Here is a 10,697-nt window from a genome sequence, read left to right on the forward strand (position 1 = left end):
CTCTCATTCCATTGTACACTCCTTGAGCCGGGTGGATAGGTTTGGCTTTCTGTCTATGACTTTGAAATCTGTTTTGTTTTATTCTTTGTAAAGGTGAACCCAATAGAATGATGCTGCATAAATCATTTAAGGAAGGCCTACAAATAACACATCTGTTTGTGATCCAGTCTCACTGGTTTTTCTGAATTACAAACCAAAAAACCCTATTTTGTACCCATAACAGCTCTTAGTTCTTAGGAAATAGTTCTTAAGATAGTTAGGATAATAAGAATCAACAAAACTCAATAATGAAAATCATAATATATACTTTGTACTTTTCATTCCAGAAATTCAATTCTATTTTCAAAGACCATCTTATTACTACCCCTAAGAAGACTCTTTGACAAGATAGTCAGAAATTACCAGCTGAACCTAAGGAATGTCAGGGTTGGATATCTGGTATATTTCTACTTGGTTTAGAATGTCCAGCCCTTCCTAAAATTGGAAGGAAAGGGGGAGTTTATTGGCTTGGACATATTAATTTTTAGAATTTTATTTTCATCCTTATAATTACATAGGAGAGCCTTATTTTAAGAGCAATGAAAAGTCACTGAAGTCTCTTTAGTAATGACATGATTTCCCCATAGGAAAACTGGAAGAGCACCAAGTAGAAAAACATGAATTCCATTTGGGCTACTGAATTTGAAATGTCTTTGAGACACCCAAGTAAACATGGCAGTCAGTGGCTGCTCTGTGAGAAGAGAAGGAAATTTGTAGGCTTCTACTAAGAGAAGGTAATGGAAATTATGGGCAAGGTGAAGGGGACTTGGGAAAGAGGAGAATGGGAAGAATGATGAACTCAGACAACTCAGCCATGACAAGAGAGCAACTGAAGTGTAAAAAGCTGCAATAAATACACTTCTAACCCAATCTCCGGCCATACTTCTATTTATTCCCTGTATAAAACTAGAAGTGGGATTATTAAGTTAAAGAGCATTTGAAGCCTCTTGATTCAGACTGACAGCTTTTCAGATATACCGACTTTCCTCTCCCCTCACCAGCACTACGATCTTGGTCAACTTGGTTGATAAAAATGTCATCCCACTGTCTCAGGCAACTGTTTGGAATAATTCACATTATGAAGCCTAAATGGTGTTGCTACATAAATGCATCCAAGAGACTCCCAAATGCAGAAATGTATTTAAACTGGGACTATGTAGCAAACATCATAAATACCCAACAAACCTGCTGAATTAAATTGAAATCAAAACATGATATTTGTTTTTCCCAGTTTCTTTTAAGTGCAGGTTCCGGTATCTGCTTTCCCAGCTATGTTAAGGTCCCAAGGCTGCTCAGCTGGTTGGTTCAGGCAGAGCACCTCTAAGAATCTGTCCTCCAGCAGCCACTACCAGGATGCTGCTCAGCGGGATGGAAACTCAAGACTGGTGTGTCCAAATTTAGCTTAGAACTTCACAATCATCTTATTAAATGTTTTTAATACTGCTTAGAAAATGTGTAAGCAAAGCCTAAGATATTTCTTTGCCAATCAATCAGTATAAATTCACATATAAATTTACTGATGCGTACTCGATTTTCTGGTTACCCCAAGATTAATGCATCACACTCCTGAATATACTGTGATTAACTTCAAAGCCTTCAGGGTTCGCTGTCTAATCTTAATGTGACTAGATCAGGGTTTATTCCAATTGACATCTTTCTGGTTGTAGTACATAAATTATTTTTCTTAAAGGAGATTGCAGTCTCTTGTATTTATATTTTTAATTGAGTCCTTTTGGGATAGTATAGACTGAAAAGAATGTTTTACATGGACCACGTTTTAAAACTGGTTCTTCCTCTGTTACCTGTGGATCCTGTTACTGTCGCCAGCTCCCTAATACTCTACTTAAAAGGTCAATATAACTCTTTGTGTAGAAACTGAGACCCTCCAATCTTCACTCAATCAAGGTGATTGGCTTGGCCTGTTTTGAACTTGTTCTAGTCACTATATGTTGCTTCAAGTTTCTACGTTCAAGTTACACATTTGCTTCTAGTTGCTTTCTTTGGGGAGTGGGTACAGACTTCTGCTTGGATTTGAATACTGACATCACCCCTCAAAACCCACATGATCCCAGGAAGATTCTTCAACCTCTCAGCTGCCTTAGTTTCTTCATTGGTACACAAGTGGTAAATACTACCTATCTCACATTAAGTAGTAAAAATATGAATTACTGTCATTTTGCATGGCTGGGTTTTTTTTTTAACATTTATTTATTTATTTTGAGAGAGAGGGAGAGAGGCAGAGGGAGAGAGAGAGAATCCCAAGCAGGCTCTGCACTGTCAGTGCCTAACCCAACATGGGCTTGAACTCATAAACTGAACTGTGAGATCATAACCTGAGCGGAAAAGAGTCAGAGGTTTTACCCACCGAGCTACACAGGTGCCCCACCTGTTTTTGCCATTGCTTGCTGTTGTTACTGTTTGTTTTATGGGTGATGGTGGGGTGGTTGGTGAGCAGCGTACCACTTACAACTGTATGCAGTTTACAAAACAGCCACAAGAATAGTGACCCATCCTTTCTAATTTGTCAGCCTTGCTGACTGAGGAGCTGGGATCTTGGTGCACTCTGGCTTGCCAAAGCAAAAGCAAGGCTCATGGGACTCTCTGGCACTCATTTCCCAGAGACCATAAGTACAGCACATACCCAGGAGTCCTCTCTGAGTATACATACCAGTAAACACATGAATCTGGGCATATAAAATTCAGCTCCCTGCCCCCTACGAAATAGATAAGCCGTAGAATCCCCTCCCCCTCCCCCTCCCTCTTCTCTCTCTCTCTTCTCTCTCTCTCTCTCTCTCTCACACACACACACACACACACACACACTCACACACACACACACATCTGGTCGGACAATCAAGAAGGAATTTGAGAGCAAGTCTGAGGTTGGGAGGCCATTTGGAAAATTAGTGCAACCATCTCTGGACACTTGGAGGGGTGGGGATGAGGGTGGGAGAACAAGTAGGGAAACAGAAAATGATACATTTACGGAGGTGAAAAAGCATGAACAGTACATTTTCACATGTTTTTAATGTACCATTTCTAAAGCAGACATGACATTGGAAATAGCATCTAGGGTTATAACCATTATCTACAGGGCAGGAAGGGCTTTTCGGGGACTGGAACCACCTAGCTGGCCCAGCCTGCATCCCTCACATCACTGGGAGCTCGACTCTGCAGCCCCTGGGGTCCAGTCTTCGTGGGTTACCTTAGTCAGGAGCGTGTGCTGGCTGACCAGGGCCCCAATGCTGGCAGAGCAAGGACTGTCTCACCCACTGCCGTGGCCTGCTAGACAGGAACAGGTGACTCATATCTGACAGAGACATCTGCCCAAGGCAAGTGGCAGTGGGGGTGCGAGGGAGTCATAAGAGCCCCTCCTGGGCACTTACATCAGCATCACAAAGGGACCAGCTCACCTGGGGAGGGGCAGAAACCAGGGTGGGGGACAGCGCCCCTCTGGGAGGCCATGGAGACCCCAAAGGGCAGGCTCTGCAGGCGCAACCTGAATTCTAAACCAAGCAAACAAAAGCTCTTGAAGCACATCCATGCCAATATTGCCAGGTATAAGCCTTACTGCTGCCCCCATTCTATTAATAATAAAAGACAAAGCTGTGTTGTTCCACTTTCTATTTTTTTCCTTGCTAGAAACTCCCTCCACCCCTTCAGGGGAGACTTGTCAATGAAAGTCTTCTTCCCCACATTGCTTTCCCTGACCCCGCCCTGTCTGATCACCTTGCCCACTCATACCTTTGGGAACCTCTTTGAATGTCACTTTTGTTTCCCGCCAGAGCCCTAATTGGAAGGCCCATATTTGCCTGAAATTCTTCCCTTTTAGTTATACAGTCTGAAATTCACCTACTACCACTAAGCTACCTATTTAAAATGCAAATACTTCTGCATGGGTAGGCAGTCTGATCTACCCAAATTAGAAATGTCCCATCAAGTTGGGTTTTCCTAAAAAGCCAAGAGGGCAGTTTCAGAGGGAAGTTGTACAGAGGAATCTGTGCATCTTGGTGGACCAAGGTACTTGGGGAGAACAGCCTTGCCCTCCTACAGCCATGCTGTGCAGGGAATTGTAGTTACTTTAGAAAGCATGGGCATCCAAGGCTCCAGCAGAAGGAAAGGAGTCCCAGGCTCAAAGTCTCTTTTCTTGTCTCACCAGACCCAGATTGTGGATGTGGCTTCTATGGTCAGGAAAAGAAACCACAAGTTATGATACAAACACTAACCTGTTACAAAGATTGTGAGCCAAAAATAATTATTGAAAAGCAAATTAAGACCTCACCAAAATCTGCAAAACAAAGAACAAAGACTCCATTCACAATATGCAGTAAAACATGAAAACATGTACTCCACCTGCCCTTTCCACACCTTACACACACATACCAGGAATGCCCCTTCAGATCTTCTCTCACACATCACACTCCCCCAAACTCGCACCCCAACCAAGAAAGAACAGGTCTTCTTTTGTTTTCTTCATCTGTATTCTCTGACTGGTCTGGACGAAAAGAAATGTTGGCTTTCATTGTAATTCCTTGATAATAAACTTTTGTCTAAACTGTCAAGAAATAAATGTGTCACTAGAGAAGAAAAGAGAGATGAGAGAAAACAGACTTTATTTTCTGATAAGACAAGGGTGTTGATTGTCCTGTCTTCCTAATGTTCTATTTCTTTATGGTTGGTTGCTTTGCATTTTTTCTAAAACGCAAGACACATATTCCAACCTCCTTGTTAACATCAGAACAGTTTCCATTTTCATTTGGAGAACTACACAGTGTTTGATTTTTACAGTCCAGGAAGCTAGTGACCATATAATCATCTTCAGTTCCTAAAATTAAGCAGAAAGATAAACAAATAAGCAAAAACAGGGACTATATTTACTTGTGGATATATTCACAAAGTTCTAGAAGAGAGTGTGAATATGAAGACTTGTGGAATCAGTGGCAATGGCCCATGGGAACAAAATAGCTTTTAATCAGGATTTTTAAAAAACGCATTTTAGAAGGAAGCGACAGGGAATTCAGACACTCCTGACTTGGAGTAAAAGACTGACTGAACTTCCTTTGGATTAAATAAGGCTGGCATTACTGGATGATCCTAGGACAAGGATCAGAACTGTACTTTCTAGAAGATCATGCCACGCTGGAAGGACATGATGGATGTCCTACCATTCCAAGCAGGTAAGGACAAGCAGGTACATAATGTGTAGGTGCAGTTTCCCAGGATGTTCCAAACTGAAATCCACATCAATGACTTCCTCTATTCTCCACTATCAGCTACCTCACTCACCCAGGGATCATTTTGGAACACAATACCATCAGTATTCCAAATTACTTTTTTCTCCACTGCTTTTCCTTTGTCTGAATCTTCTTACTAATTATTTAGCTTAAAAAATATATCGTATTCAACTTGTAATACAACTTGTAAACTACCTTATATATTCAGGAATGGGAAAAATATCTATTGAGAGACAGTAAGGTGGAGAGAAGAGTGAAAAGGAGAGAGAAGGAATAGAGAAGAAAAGAGAATGGTAGTTTTCTGTGTTGCCTTTGTCCTCCACTAACACACAGCACTTATCATCACCGTGCTCAGAGCACAACATGCCTGCGAGAAAGAGAAAGAATTATCCTCAGCGTAGTAATCTATTCACATAACTTCAGCTGTCATATTTCTGTGGAAGATCCCACAATGTTTATCTTCAGTCACAAGCTTTCCCCTGGTTTCCTATCTCCGCTTGTCTGTCTAGTAGATTATTTCCACTTGGAGGTTTTACTGTCACTTCAAAGCAACCATTTCTAAAACCATATTAACTGGCTTCATTCCCAAACCAGCTTCATTTTCTTGCAGTCGCATTTCTATTAATGGCAACAAAACTTTCTAAATGACTCAGCCTAACCCCCTAGCACCATCATTGGTGCCATCTTCCTCCTTCTTCTCACCTCCATGTCATTAATGTTTTCATCTTCCTGATGAATATATATATATATATTCTCTCTCTCTCTCTCTCTCTCTCTCTCTCTCTCTCTGCCCTCTATTCCTTCCTTTCCATTCTTAACCCCATTAGCCCTTTATCACTTCATGGGCACCTGGAGTTCTAAAGATAAACAACTGCACAGTTCTATCTGGGCTCATCTTGATTCAGGATATTCTGAACTCAATGCAAAAAATTACCAAAGGGAATAAAGAAGAGGTAAAAACTGTCGTGATGATGATAATAATGTTTCTTGAGCACTTACTATTTGTCACGTACTTCTTAAAAGCTCTTAACATAGATTAACACAGTTAAGTCTCACAATAAAACTCTCCAAAATGGATACTATTTGTACTTTCCTCATAATAGGTAGAGAAACGTGACAGTGGAAATAAAATGTACATGGTGTTCTGGGAGTTAGAAGACCTGAGTTCAAGGTTTCAAAATCATTTTGTAAAATCATTTGGCGAAACAGATAAATCTATAAATTCTTTTTCTTGGAAATAATCTAAGATTCTATTTCATAGCTGAGATGTGAAATTTAGTATGACATAGAAAGGGAACCCTGGAATTCTCCAAATTCTTTTCTATTTCCAGGGTCATTCATAAAGAAACAATGATTCATTCATTCAAAACATTCTTGAGCACCTACAATGTACCATTACCAACGAATGGTTGTTGTGTCATTACATTGAGCCTTCTCATTTGTATTAGCTTTTCCCTAATTATTGCTAAAGTCTTACCTGAGGCAGATAACAGGCCAAAGAAAAGAAGAGCTAAAAAAAGGAAAGGAATCTTCATAGCAAGTCCTCTCAGAAGCAACTAAGTGTCTCAAAAAGATAAACCAAGGTAAACAGAGGTGATTTCAGGATCAGAATCCCTGTACTTCGAGACTTTCCTGGATGAGCTGGACCTAATATGACTTGGTCTTTCTTAGATTTGTGGGGATCCAACTCCTCATAACCCCTGTATACTTCCTATTTGTTTAATCATATTATGACATGCATAAGCCCTTATTACATCTTTATAACACTTTTTACTCATCCATGTCCCTCCTCACTGCCTCAGTGACCCACCAATAGGACTTAACTGGGAGGCCTCTTATCACTTGAAGGATCACTTGAGGGCTCCCTTAAAGTTGGCACTGCCTTTCCTGATGCCCACAGTACTCCCTCCCTACAGGAGCAGTGCTTTCCCTTACCTTACATATCTCTTTTCCTAGTGTGGACATCATGTTCACCAGTGGTGCCTTGAATATTCTTATCAGGTTGTTAGTAAATCTGAATCTTCACAGCCCCCAATCCACCTCCTCTCCTGCAGAGTCCAGCAAGCATTGCTGAAGATCATCGTGTGATTATGCTAATGTTTCATGTTCATATCCTTTCAACAGGGCCCTGGTGGTGGCTTTCCCATTTAGAGGGACAACCACAAGGAAAGGGATTATATCTTCTCTGACCCTGTGCCTACACAGTATCATAACATAGTAGTACTCAGAGAAATTTGTTGAACTGTTGAAATGACCTATTTCCCTACTTTTTTTGTTAGTCTTTTATTCACTCCTCTCGCCCCACTGGAGCTCTTCATATCAGAACTAACCTTATCCCTCCCTTTTCATGAAGATAACTTAAAATTCCCCTCTTATTTCTCCCTTTACTGAAAGTACTGAGCCATCACTTGCCTATTCCTTCTCACATTCTATCCACATTAAAATATCTTTATCTTTACTTCTATCCTTTTTATCTTCTGTTTCACAAGAAATAATCACTTTCTCCTTCAAAATGGATGTCATCTTCCCAGGCTCTTTCCCTAATTCTTTTCTATCATCTCCCTCAATCCTAAACTTCACAATCCTCCACCTGTTATGTAGACCACAAATACTTACAGACTGATATCATCTTGGGTCACAATGGCTTTAAGTACTTCTAAAGATGGGTGGGGAAGTTATGTTTAATGTTGGGCATAGGTGGTTATTGCAACCCTTAGCACAACATAAGAATCTGTCACAAGAAATTAATGATGAATTCAAGTTATAGTTATTATTTTTATCATATATTTTTCAAAGATAATATATACACAAGAGGTTAAAAATTAACATATTATAAAATTGGGTTGTGACAAATAAGATACAATTATAGGTAAACTAGATATGGGCCACAAATTGTGGTTGAATTTTGTGCAGTAAAAATAAGAGAAACTTGGGGCACCTGGGTGGCTCAGTCAGTTAAGTTCAGGTCATGATCTCACAGTTCACAAGTTCGAGCCCCATGTAGGGCTCTGTGCTGAGAGCTCAGAGCCTGGAACCTGCTTCTGATTTTGTGTCTCCCTCTCTCTCTGCCCCTCACCCACTTATTCATTCTCTCTCTCTCTCTCTCTCTCTCTCTCTCTCTCTCTCTCAAAAATAAATTAAAATATTAAAAAAGATTTTAAAAAGAGAGAGAGAGAAACTTGATAATTACAGAAGTCATCAGGCCAAAGCAATCTTAAGAAAGAAAAACAAATCTGAACCTATTACATTTTCTGATTTCAAATAATATTACAAAACTGGGTGGGGATGTGGTTTAAATAGGTGACAGGGATTAAGGAGTGAACTTGTTGTACACACTGGGTGATGCGTGGAAATATTGAATCACAATATTGTACACCTGAAACTAATATTACACCAAATGCTAACTAACTAGAATTTGAATAAAAACTTAACAGAAACTATATCGCAAAGCTATAGTAATCAATACAGTATAATATTCACATTAAAAACAGACACCTAGGGGTGCCTGGGTGGCTCAGTTGATTAAGCATCCAACTCCTGATTTCAGCTCAGATCATGATTTCACAGTTTGTGAATTTGAGCCACACATTGTGCTCTGCACTGACAGTGTGAGCCTGCTTGGGATTCTCTCTTTCCCTCTCTGCCTCTCCCCTGTCATCCTAACTCTCAAAATAAATAAGTAAACATTTAAAAACATTTTTAAAAAACCATAAAGATCAATGGAACAGAATAGAAAACCCAGAAGTAAGACCATGAATATATGGTCACTTGATTTATGATAAAGGAGTCCAAAGTATACATTGGGGAAAGAATAGTCTGTTTAAAAAATGGTGTTGAGAAAAGTGGACAGGTGCATACAAAAGAATGAAACTGGGCCACTTTCTTTCACCACACACAAACATTATTAAAAATGGATTTGCATGTAGTACCTGAAACCATAAAATTCCTAGAAGAAAACCTGAAACCATAAAATTCCTAGAAGAAAACAAGGAGCTCCTTGACATGGGTCTTGTTGATGATTTTCCAGATTTTAAAGCAAAAGCAAAGGCAACAAAAGTGAAAATAAGCAAGTGGCACTATATCAAACTAAAAAGCTTCTGCACAGCAAAGAATATTATCAACAAAATGAAAAGGCAACCCACCAAATGCAAGAGAATATTTTCAAATCATAAATCTGATAAGAGGTTAATTATCCATAATACAAAGAACTCACATAATTCAAAAGAAAAAAAAACAATTCAATTTAAAATGGGTAGTTGACTGGCTCAGTTTGTTAAATATGTGACTCTTCATTTCAGATGTGTGAGTTTGAGTCCCATATTGGGTGCAGAGATTACTTAAAAGTAAAATCTTTAAAAAAAAAAAAAAAAAAAAAAAAACAGGCCAAAGATCTAAAAAGTCATCTTTCCAAAGGAACATATAGATGGCCAATGGGTCCAAGGAAAGGTGTTCAACATCACTAATTATCATGGAAATGCCAATCAAAATCATGAAGAGAGATCATCTCACACTTGTTAGGATGGCTATTATCAAAGATAAGAAATAACAAGTGTTGGCAAGGATGTGGAGAAAAAGAAATCCTTATGCACTGTTGGTGGAAAGATACATTGGTGTAGCCACTATGAAAAACATCATGAAGGTTCTTGAAAAAATTAAAAATTAAACTACCATATGATCCATCAATTCCACTTCTGGGCATTTTTCCAAAAGAACTAAAAACACTAACTTGAAAAGTTTATGTCACTCCATGTTTGTTGCAGTATTATTTACAATAGCCATGTGTCTGCATGTTCCTATTTACAATAGCAATCTAAGTGACCCTTGATGAATGAATGGATAAAGAAGATGTGGTGTATACATAAAATGGAATATTAGTCATACATTAAAAAAAGGATATCTTGCCACTTGAGATAGCATGAAAGGACCTTGAAGGCATTATGCTGAGAAAAATAAGTCAGAGCAAGACAAACATCATATGACCTCACTTATATGTGGAGTCTAAAACAATACAAGAGCATAACCAAACCAAAAAACTGAACTCCTAGAGAAATCAGATTGGTGGTTGCCAGAGATAGTTAGGGTGAAGGTGGTCAAAAGGTACAAATTTCCAGTTATACAATACATAAGTACTGGGGATGTGATGTAAAACTTGGAGACTATAGTTAATAATACTGAGTTACATATTTCAAAGTTTCTAAGAGAGTAGATCTTGAAAGTTCCCATCACAAGAAAAATAATTGTTGGGGCGCCTGGGTGGCACAGTCGGTTAAGCGTCCGACTTCAGCCAGGTCACGATCTCGCGGTCCGTGAGTTCGAGCCCCGCGTCGGGCTCTGGGCTGATGGCTCGGAGCCTGGAGCCTGTTTCCGATTCTGTGTCTCCCTCTCTCTCTGCCCCTCCCCCGTTCATGCTCTGTCTCTCTCTGT

At 39.5% G+C, this 10,697-nt stretch overlaps 1 long non-coding RNA gene across 1 annotated transcript; it reads right to left on the reverse strand.

The window, feature by feature from the left end:
• Positions 1–4,635: 4,635 nt before the first annotated feature.
• LOC147583110 (uncharacterized) lies at positions 4,636–7,960 on the reverse strand. The gene is made up of 2 exons (XR_015242832.1): positions 6,751–7,960; positions 4,636–4,864 (listed from the first exon to the last, which is right to left on the reverse strand). It is a non-coding gene; the product is annotated as an uncharacterized LOC147583110 (long non-coding RNA).
• Between the last annotated feature and the right edge of the window lie 2,737 nt (positions 7,961–10,697).

The sequence above is a fragment of the Puma concolor genome, chromosome A2, assembly GCF_028749965.1.
Source record: "Puma concolor isolate L17-30 chromosome A2, mPumCon1.1.hap2, whole genome shotgun sequence".
Lineage (NCBI taxonomy): Eukaryota > Metazoa > Chordata > Mammalia > Carnivora > Felidae > Puma > Puma concolor.